Source organism: Cupressus sempervirens, chromosome 5, assembly GCF_028749045.1.
Source record: "Cupressus sempervirens isolate cs-2001-9-10 chromosome 5, ASM2874904v1, whole genome shotgun sequence".
Lineage (NCBI taxonomy): Eukaryota > Viridiplantae > Streptophyta > Pinopsida > Cupressales > Cupressaceae > Cupressus > Cupressus sempervirens.
Window position 1 is genome coordinate 218,847,787 of NC_143122.1, and position 8,908 is coordinate 218,856,694.

General features: G+C 36.3%; 1 protein-coding gene and 1 long non-coding RNA gene across 2 annotated transcripts in view; both read right to left on the reverse strand.

Annotated features, from left to right (window-relative positions):
- LOC149555208 (nucleolar complex-associated protein 2-like) overlaps window positions 1–6,480 on the reverse strand; it is a 135,372-nt gene extending 128,892 nt beyond the window's left edge. Inside the window, 1 exon segment of the mRNA XM_089829290.1 lies at window positions 5,918–6,480. The gene's annotated coding sequence lies outside the window, so the exon portion shown is untranslated.
- Window positions 6,080–6,474, reverse strand: LOC149555210 (uncharacterized). Its single transcript, XR_016364466.1, has 2 exons — window positions 6,342–6,474; window positions 6,080–6,231 (listed from the first exon to the last, which is right to left on the reverse strand). It is a non-coding gene; the product is annotated as an uncharacterized LOC149555210 (long non-coding RNA).
- Window positions 6,481–8,908: the final 2,428 nt, after the last annotated feature.

The window sequence follows — 8,908 nt, forward strand, 5'->3', positions numbered from 1 at the left end:
TCGTTTTGTTTTGCTCTTATTATCATTCTTCGTCAAGAAGAACACTTAGGATGTAACCAGATTGCTTAGGCACCAAACTCAATGGTTTGCCTCAAGGTTTCTTGTGGACCCAAGCCCTTAATCCCATCTTGAACAAGTCCTCAAGGCAACTTTATCCCATATTGGACAAGTCCTCAAGGCATCTAATAGGGACGTTGACCCTTACCCATCTCAAAATACCATTTAGCTAGATTTACACTAGCCTCTCCCTGAACAAACCTTTGTTCTTTCTCTCTTGAAGTTACCCTTATAGGTAAGTTAGTAATATACTATATGTGAATTGAAAAGATCATGCTATTTTGATTATAACTATGGCTTTAGAAGGAATGATCACTCCTAGTGAGTCGTCTATGAATAAATCTGTAAGGTTATTAAAAATTGAGAAATAATCTTATTTGTCAATGAGGAAATTCAAACTATACCAATTATAGTACTGAATTAGAAGAGTGTTGGAACATAGGAGATTGTTTGAAGCCAATATCAACGGTCTTATCCTCAAGGTTTCTATGGATCCAAGCCCTTGATCCCATCTTGGTCAAACCTCAAGGCAACTAGCAAGGACGTTAATCCTTACACATCTCAGTACAGCCTATCTGTTGGACTAAACAGACCTCCAATATACCTTGTTCTTCTAATTCAGTACTCTAATGATTACGATAATATACACCAAAATAACAGAAGGTGTGGGATACTTACCTCAATATTTCTGAGTTAGATTAACGATATAGGGGATTTACTCTGTATGCTTATGCAACAACGTTTGTTTGGTTATACGAGACGAAAATAGTATTGGAATAAATAATTTCTTAAACTTGCCAATGGCTACTCATAGCATATTCTATCTGAAATCTGTGGAATAGTTTTGGATATTTCTATTATTGTGCTTTCTTATTTCTCGTTGTTCGTGTTTGCTGCATGAATAGGCCAAAACAATGTAAAAATCTTCTGTTCGGACTAGAATGTATCGTCTAACGGTGTGGCAACACAATAACATGTTGAAGAACGGAGATTGTAATGAAGAGAATTAAAACAACATTGAATAAAGTCAAAATCTGAAGAAATGATACATATATGATGGAGGAAGGACTTTTGTTGGGTTTATATTCTGACATCGTTGAGATTATATAAGGCGTGTCTATCTGTTTGGTATGTATTTACCATTGCCATCTGTCCATAACAACATATATGTTTTGGTTTGCAAGCAATGATAAAGGAGAATTTGCAGCGGTGGAGAGTTACATGTTAATATATTTCAAGCTCTTGTTTCTATCTAATCAACATACACGTGGCTGAGGGGTTGTTGGCATTTTTACAAAACAAATTACAAATTGATTCTTCGTACAAACGAGTTCTGATTGAAATGGTGGAAGATAGACTGAAGGTGCCGTTTTATTATTGCTTAAACCTGAGTTTGTCAAGCTCCTTAACAAAATACGGTTGTAACAGTTTTTTTTGCATTTTCTATATATGTGTTAAGTAAACAGGAAGGTTGAGAGATAGAGTGTGCACAATAATAGAGTATGATACAAAAGGATTGCATGACACACAATAGAATGTTTTGATCTGGCAACAAAGTCTTGGTATTGCAGATAGAAGTGATGGAAGATTAATTCTGTAGACGCAAGAGTTCAACGGTAGGTGAATTCCAACAAATTTCGTCTTCAAGAGCAGCAATAAAAGCTGTTTATAAGCCTTACATTTCAAATAAATTCTGGTACCATAGTATTGCACTAAGAGCAGATGTTATAGGACAGTAAACAGATTTTACTCAAGATATAAAAGTTGATATTGAATTTGCTTATCTTGGATTTGCAGCAAGATATGTTTCCCATGTTACAATAATTGTGAAGCTTACACAGTTGTACATATCTGGTAGCATCTTGAAATAAGCTTATGCATATTCCAAACTGTACAATTGTATGAGAACTTTCACAGCGATAAACTAAGATATCCCTGTGATTCTAGTGTCCCGTCAATTCTTTGTAGGACTGGTGCAAATGGGAGACATTATCGTCTCTATTGGTCTAATTTAACAGTGACAATACTAATTCTAAGACCAGTTTTGTCAAAACTCATTGAGCTGCCTTAGGAAAATGTGGATCTTTCAAACAAGAGAATATGTTATTTATTAAATTTATTTTTTTATTTGTTTCTGAAATGACCAACCAAACCAATAATTCCCCTAATGATGAACTGACTGTAATAATTATGGGTTTCTAATATATCCATTAGGCTGTCGGATAGTGTTGAAGACTGCAAATTCCCTTGTTCCTCCAGATCAGATGAAAGATTTCAGTATTTACAAATATCTCTATCATTAATGACCTCAAAGGCTGGCAGTTTGAAAAATCCTTCCGTAAGTTTGCCTTTGATAAAACTTAAAAGGCTGGCAGGAAAACCAGCTCGGATACCAATTGTAATGTCCCCTATCAAGGACTTTCATAATTTAATTGAAATTATTTAATTGAGCTCTTTTGCACATCTAATTTGATATTTCTTATTTCCTATTGTATCTGTTTTTAGGTGATTGATATTCTTAATATACCTTGATATGTGAAAAGATGTCTTTTCATTATACCATTGGTTAATATTATTTTATTGTTATACTGTTATTTAATATTAAAAAATTTATTAATATACAATTCACTTTATGTTATGATTATTAATGTTTTATAATATTAAATTCTCATATTTTAATATTTCGTGCAATACTATGATATGATTAATACTATTATTATTTTATTTATTTGTCATTTATCTATGTTTTAATTTTAATTTGATGGGGATATCACATATTTTCCCTCTCATACTCCTTTTTCCATCTTGTACTCATCATCGAACCACGGATTAGTCGAAAAGGTACTCTTAGTGTCTCTTTTGGGCCTTGATCTTTTACATTCCTCAAGAGCCTTGGTGATAATAAGGACAAGGTTATCTCTGTCAACAAGGTGTTGTTTCAGAATATTAATATTATTTTCCTTATTCTCAAACAAATGGTTAAGCGAACCTCTGAGAATTTCCTCATTTTCCTGTGTTATACAATTCTACCAACCGAAGGCACTTTCCTTCCTTGAGAAGTGGTTTGAACATTTTGTTGTGCTTTTATGTGAGTGGCCAACTTCAATAGAATTGGATTTTGGTCAAAATTTAGCCCAATCGGCCATTCCCCTATCTCAAATTAATCTATCCTTGAGGTGAGCCTTGAGAGCAAATGACATAGTCAACCACACTTTGCCCGTTGTACGTTTTACAAGTGATGCGCCCAAATTTAGGCTATCTTTCCATATTGTTGAATACAACCATGTTATAAAGGCTGCAAAAACCCAGGAATTCAGCCTCGTAGTGATTGACCTTGCCCTTGTTCTCTCATGACGACCTTTCCCAGTATTGTGCCAATTTTTCTTCTGTCCATAGCTGATGACTGCTTTCTTTGTAACTTCTTTTGAGGTTGAGAGTTAGATTGTTTACTGTCCAAGTGTTAAAAGTCACCTACGATCAGAATTTCGCCTAAGGAGCTAAAGGCAGAAATGTCCTTTGTCTTCCCGGTCAAGATTCTTCTTCTTATATGTTTTGGAGCCTTTAGGAGAAAAGTAGCACACAGCAACCCTTGTAGATACCTGATTTCCTGTTATTTTCATCCATATGTACTATTTATTTGCAGCTTCTTTCTCTATACTTATAATTCTGCCCCAAGTTTCCTTGATTAAAATGGTAATACCTTAATGCCCCTTGCCACTTTCAGTCCTTTCACTCCACACTGAGACTTTCTTCTACCCCTCAAATTCTGGTACCTTGCACTCATCATGATCACATGTCTCTATAAGAAAAAATATCTCATTATCTCTAGCTATGGGCCCTAACCCAGGTCCTCTTCTCCAAGGGTAAACTCTACAATTCCAACTAACAACTGTTAAGTGTTCCTGGGTGGGCCCGAGTTCCTATTTATCATGTGTTATTTTGTCACTGATTTGAGTTTTTCCACTTTGCAACCACACCCATTTTCCATTTTCTATTGTTGCTTTCACTTTTTGCCATTCCTTCCTTCTTTCATCTTGTTGGGTTATGGTAAGGTCATCATCAAGATAAATATGTGTGCCTTTGAGAAATCTCTTGTTTCTTAGAATTTTGTTTTGTCTTCTATTTTCCTCAACATCGCCCTTACATGTTTGCCCTTGTTATCCTTCATTCACTTTCCGATTCTTTTTGTTTGTAGGACTGCTCCATTCTGGTTTAGTTGGTCTCTAAGGAAATTTTTTATTAACTCTTTTTTGTTTTCCTGTTCAACATAGTCCCTTAGCCCTTTATTGATAACGTCTGTTGCCTTCTTGATTTTGTCTTTCTCTTCCCTAATATGCCTCCTTACTTGCTTTTCTATGATGCTGTTAAGCGTGTTTGCTGGCCCCTTACTACGTGAGCCCACAGCTTAACTTCTTCAATTTGCTCTCTTGGTTCTCTTTTAGTTCCATGCTGTCCATTGCGGATTGGATTTCTTTAATCTGAGGGTCATTATCTCTATCCCTTTCCCTTCCTCCTACCATGGCTCTTTTTGTTGTTTTCATCTGTCCTACCTCCTTCCTTAACAAAATCAGCTTGTACTCCCAGCTCTTGCACTTGCTCTCTAAGCATATTGTTCTCTCTTGTTAGTTTCCAGTTGTTTTTGGTGATCTCTTTTACTTTAATATCTTCCATGTAACTTCTCTCTTCCCAAACCAGCAACCTCTCTTTCATGAGTACTAGATCATTGACATAAAGATCTGGACACCACATCATAAGTGATTTCATAGGGCTGTAAGTATTTGACAGTCCATTTTTCGCTGTCTGTTGTGCGAGAATCATTCCTTTCTGGTCTAGTTGGTCTCTGAGGAAATTTTTTATTAACTCTTTTGTGTTTTCCTGTTCACCATTGTCTCTTAGCCCTTTAAAAATAACGTTTGTTGCCTTCTTGATTTTGTCTTTCTCTTCCCTAATTTGCCTCCTTACTTGTTTTTCTAAGATGTCGTTAGGCATGTTTTCTGGCCCCTTACTACATGAATCCATGGACTAACTTCTTCAATTTGCTCTCTTAGTTGGTTCTCTTTCAGCTCCATGATGGCCATTGCAGATTGGATTTCTTTAATTTGAGGGTCATTATCTCTTTACCTTTCCCTTCTACCGTGGCTCTTGCCATTGTTTTCATCTGTCCTACCTCCTTCCTTAACAAAATCAGCTTGTACTCCCATTTTTTCATGTTAAATTGCAGCTTTTGCACTTGCTCTCTAAGTATATTGTTCTCTGTTAGTTTCCAGTTGTTTTTGATGATCTCTTTTACTTTAATATCCTCCATGTGCCTCCTCTCTTCTAAAATCAGCAACCTCTCTTTCATGAGTACCAAGTCATTGACATAAAGATCTGGACACCACATCATAAGTGACTTCGTAGGGCTGTAAGTATTTGACAGTCCATTTTCCGCAGTGTCTGTTGTGCGAGAATCATATATATTACCTATGGGAACTGGTGTTGCACTGAATCTTTCATTATCTTCCCTTTGCCCATGTTCCATAACATCAATAACCAAGGATTTTGGTACTGATTTTGGTAGTATAATTGCAAGTCTTACTCTATTCACATACTTAACCTTATAAATATTTCTACATCTAATTATTCCTTTGTACTGTTTTACAATCACATACACACAATAGTTATTTAAAGGTGTTTTGATTTTATGTAGATTTGAAAACTGAAGTGTAGAGGTTTTTGCAGTACTCCGATGGGTTGTGAAGAGATTTTTTTGCCCTCTCTCGGCATGAGATACAGGAAAAAAAGTAAAAAAGAACAAAATAGAAGAGCAGAGGGGAAGTGTGGGCCACAGCTGAAACCCGAAGCCCAAAAAAACTAGTACCTTGCCGCTGCGTCGCACATGAAAAGTTTAACTTTAAATGTGGAATTTGAACCACGTGCTTTGCCTTCACCGCTCTCTGTGGACCGTTCGATTCAGATCACTGCGTTGGTCCCCTGCGTTGATACCTTCTCTCCAGCGATTTCGGATCCCTGTAATCTCCTTTTACGAAGCCCTCGCAGCGATTTTCAGACCACTCTCAGCTCCTTCCATAAGTAATGCTCGCTTCTTTTCCGCGATTTGAGGAGAGGTTATTAGGCTCTGCTGTGCTGAAAATATCAGTGCTCTGCTTTGCTGAAAACGAAAAAGATCTCCTGCTGTTTGAAGAGGACTAAATCTGTCAACATGGGTAAGAAACAAGACAGAAAAGAAAGCAGTGAACTTTAAAAGCCGCAGCGGTAGCACAGATACCCAAACTTTTACATGCCCGTTATCAGCTCTTCACTGTCCATTGTTCTAATCGGAGCCTACTAGCTTCTACACCTGCGTCCCGCAACGCCAGATTCAGCCAGATTTAGGTTTGTAACGTTTCTTTTTCGAAAAAACCGAAGCCATAATTTCATATTGATCCATGTATGCTATTTGAAATTTTTAATATATGAAGTGTTAATTTCAATTCTTCAAAGTTCATAATATAAAATTTGTTACTATCTTCTTCTTTTATTATTATTATATTTGTTTTATCTTTGTTTATTTGAAGTTGCTAAGTCTTTGTAAAACAAAGTTTTATCTACTCACATCATTCAAGATTTAATTTAGATTAAGTTGTCGTAGTTTTTAAATATTTGTTGTTATTATTTTGGTTTTTGAAATGTTAAGATGTGAAGTGTTAAATTTCAGTTCTTCAAAGTTCATAAAATAAAATTTGTAATTATCTTTTTTTAAATTATTATATTGTTTTATCTTTGTTTATTTAAAGTTGTTAAGCCTTCTTTAAAAAAAGTTTTATTTACACACTGTTGCCCAGGTATAAAATTTGTTTCGATTTTTTTAGCCATGGTTAATATTTAGAACTTAATTTGGCCATTCTATCTTCGAATTTTCTGAGTCTCTAAACTTCCATGTCTCTGGCTTGTTCCCAGCTCCGCACAGCACTTGAAATTGTTGAAATCCAACTTCTGAGCCTCAAGTTATAAAAGGTTAATGATCGCCACCCAAACACGTGTTTCTTAACCTTTAACTTCTCAATAGGTTAATGTTAACCACTAAAAACATGTTTTTCCTAACCTTTAAAAAGGTTAATGTTAACCACTAAAAACGTGTCTTTCCTAACCTCCCACAAGGTTAACGATAGCCATTAAAAACACATTTTTATTAACCTCTATAAGGTAGTTATTAACCTGTTCAAAGTTCTTTCATGAAAACTCAAATATGTACATGAAGGCGATTGGCAACAATGGAAATGAATCAAATGGGAGTCCCTGATAGTTCACCATGAGCGGTGAAAGGCAATTTAAATTGTATAAATAATGGGGAGTTTCTTGACTGCATATTTGGGTTCCTGAATGAATAGTAAAGGTGATCAATAGACATCAAACCAGTTTCAATGAAAATGGGAGTCTATAACCCTCCAAATAACAAGGCGGATTGTGCAGATAGCATAGACCATTGCAACTGAAATGCTCCCGCAATGTGCAAATGTTTGCTGTCAACAGTACACGGCTACCACTTCAAGCTTCAAGTTTTAGAAAGCAGCACGCTATTGTCTGCGTGTGAGCAAGAAAAATGATCTCGTTGCAAGTCACATTCGGTGAAGATAAATGTCTTTCTCTTTTCGTTGATGTTGTACATTCATTGGATAATAAGATTATAAAATAATGCGTCCATGAAGATCTTTAGAACGCTGCGGTGTGCACGAATGAGTGCGTTATTCACTTCATGCTAGCAGGATAAAGCATTTATATGCCACCCCGTCTACTCTATCACTAATCCAACCGCGCCAAGCGGATAAACCTAATGGTCGTCACCTTAACTCACGATAGACATTTTTGTGCTTGTGTCGTGCATCAGCTTCAAGCATTTTATGAGCGGTGATAGTCAAGGGAAGTAGAAACGTATGCTATTAGAGCTAAGAACTTGTACGCTTTCATGAATTTCGGGGTTTCTTCTACCTTTCTGATGATGAGAAAAATAGAGAGTTTCCATAGACATTAAAATGAAATAGACGATAAATGTGGGAACTTTGGTGAAGCTTGGAAGGCCCGAAATAAACGATAACGTTGGTGCCATAGCTTGATTGGTGGAAGGTGGCTGTCCAGTTCATAATTCAAAATGGGAGGAAAGCATGACAGGATTGCGGCTTTGAGATGGTGAGAGCCTTGAATCTAAAGAAATTTTAAATAATTTATTGCCAGGTTCATGGTCAAGTTATGGAAGATGTTCGAAATTTTTGAGATTTGCTCCTGACTTGTTTGATACAATGCCAAAATTAAAAGGGTGGTGAACATAAACCGAACATACAGAGTGTTGGCAAAACGTTTGACAAAATGAAATACTTTTTCCTGACCTGCAGCTTTGGAAGCTTCACTCATTAAGTCACCCAAGTTCGGATCAGCATTCTCATTTTCTTTGTAACTTGGTATATTTGAGAAAAGGATTGGAAATCAAACCATGAAGTACAAGTATTAGAGGTCGGATTATGCTCCTGTTTTAAGAAGTACGCTTCCAGATATCGATGATACCATTTTAGGAAATGTTTGCCTTCAAGACTTCTGGTCATCTCTTGTGAATGAAGAAAAGACTCCATTAGCTAGAAAGATATTGGAAAGTGGCTTGGCTCAAGTAGGCGGACATCCCATTTCTGTACAGTGCCCAGAATTAGTGTTGGAATGCATGAAGGCTTATCATCCCAATACTAGAGAAGTTCTTTCACCGAACAATGAAGCAATTGTCCGTCTGGACCCTGCCTCTATTGCTATCATTTTTCGATTGCCCACTAGGATGCAATATGCCAGCATTAATCTAAGAACTGCCAAGGAATATTTTACTGCCAAT